A 2,500-nucleotide genomic window follows, 5' to 3' on the forward strand; every position below is an offset into this window, starting at 1 on the left:
CTTGTATTTCAATTGACCGACATCTTTTTGTCATGTCATGGAGTATTTGTACCAAGTTTGATGCTTGTATCACTATTTTATCAAATGTTTCAGTCACCTTACATATATGTATGGTGGCCACCTAGGAAAATGAGCGGCCATCTTGGATTTCAAGTGGCCTGCTTGCCTTTTCAACAGTTGTGTGTCTAAGGAGTATCTATGAGGATTTCGGTGTTTGTATGACCATTTGAACAGTTGTTTCAGTTGCTAATTCATATCTGTATGGTGGCCATCTTGGAAAATGGGCAGCCATCTTGAAATTGAAGTGGCCCGCATACTTTTTGGAAATAGTAATGTCTAAGGAGTATCTGTACCGATTTTGGCGCTTGTATCACAAACTGAAGTATCGGGTCTTAAAAAGGCTCTAAGCCTCCTAGCTAGAACAGAAGAGTAGAATGGAATACAGGAGTTTATAGCCAAATAGTGTATGTGCACTACTCTTGCCTGACCCCCTGTAGAAGGGCATTACAGAACTGTAGAAATTATAGGGTTCCACAAAGAACACTCAGTTGCCATTTTGGGGGAACCCCTAAAGGTTCTCTGATGAAGATTTACAATATCTGCTTGGAAGACCCCCTAAAGGTTCCTGAGAGAACATTCAAAGGTTCCTCCACGATGGTAAAGAGAAGAACCCATAAAGGTTATTTAGAGGAATCCTACGATTGGCACTATGGAAGAGGGTTCTCATAAGGGTTCTCTAATACTGCTTTCAAGTTGACCAGAACGGTACGCGTGTCCGTCCCCACACCAGTTGCATTTGGAACTAAAGTGCTCACCTGCGAACCTCCCACGCTCATACCGGGCTCTGAACTTTTACGTATGTGGCCATTTATTACCTGGCTGAACCTGCTGACGCCCATGTTGTCGTCACGGTCCGTGTCGCGAACCTGCTTTCCGGTTCCTGCACGTTCAGAATTGTGACGTGAACACGCCTGCCAGTTCAAGATCGGGTACGTGTTCTCTGTCAACACTGAATGCGCACTAAGGAACCTTGGGGTGCTTAAAAAAACATTCAGCATCTTCAGGGAACTGTAAGGGGTTCCTAAGAGAATGTTTGAGTTTTCCACGAACCAGCTGAGGATTATCTGAGGAACTTTCACATTTTTACTGTCAGTGCAAACAACTGGTGCAGCCAAGTCTGGCAGCTCTTTCAGCATAACAGCAAATCACATTTGTTGTTGTTGTTATGTAAAGGTAGAGATGGCGTCTGCACCTTTGTCTTACTTGGGAAGTTTCTCTCTGTGCTTCATTCCAAAACAATGATGCAGTGTGAAGAAAAAGGAGTCGCACACAGGAGCTTGATGCTGTTCAGTGAAATTAAAAGTCGAAAATAAAGAGAAGCCAAAACAAGTGGGTAAGAAACGTTTCGGGTCTAGCCCATCATCAGTGTTCCCAAAAATCAAAATAACAAATTGTTGTTGTTATGACCACATTCAAAGTGTGAGGGCCCATGCCTCCAGCGTAATCCAGAAAAGGAGGAAAGGGAGAAAAGACTAAACAACAGAAAGAAAGTGCATACCACTGCTGTGAGCTCACTCTCACTGGCCAACGACGTCCTTGGTGTATAAAATAATAAATTTGCGTTGAGCGCTACATAAAATGTGGCTTTGTGAGGCTGGCCGCGAGAGGAACGCACAGGAAGTTACTGTGTGTGTGTTTTATGGTGCTGTTCTGCAGCTTTAGACAAATTGTGATTATACAGAACACAGACACACACGCCCGCACGCACGCACACACACACACACACACACACACACACACACACACACACACACACACACACACACACACACACACACACACACACACACACTGAGAGAGAGCACATAGGTACAGGGAAACACACACACACACAGAACATACACACATACGCAGAACATGTACACACACACATACACACACACAAACACACACACACACGCACGCACGCACGCACACACACACACACACACTAGAGATTCTTTGCACATCACCAGCAAGCAGTCTGCCTGCAGTCACAACACCAGTGTGGATGGGATGACCTCACCCGGTGGCTTCATATAATAAAAACAGAATACACAGCCGCAGAGACTAATTTGGCCGCGCTGACAAATAGGATCAAGTCTATATTTCCGTCATTTTGTCGGGGATGTTGCTACTGAGGGTAGCTCTTCTGCTATACACTTTTTTACTTTTTTACTTAGGTTACTATTTTTTAGTGTTACATTGGATTTTTTTGCAAGTGTTCATCCGCGAAAATGTTATTTATGATTCGTGATTTGTAAACGCTTAAACACTTACAGTTCACAGCTCTCATATTAGCGAAATGTAACAGTTGTCAAAGATCCGGTCAGTACAATTTATACACAAGTGTAACAGACTATCTAACGACATACCATACGACATGGCGTAAAATATGACACAAGACATCCGTGTGGCACCAGATTTTCTTCATCCTTCATTTCTAGTCCTGAGTGGTCGG

The sequence above is a fragment of the Engraulis encrasicolus genome, chromosome 20, assembly GCF_034702125.1.
Source record: "Engraulis encrasicolus isolate BLACKSEA-1 chromosome 20, IST_EnEncr_1.0, whole genome shotgun sequence".
NCBI lineage: Eukaryota > Metazoa > Chordata > Actinopteri > Clupeiformes > Engraulidae > Engraulis > Engraulis encrasicolus.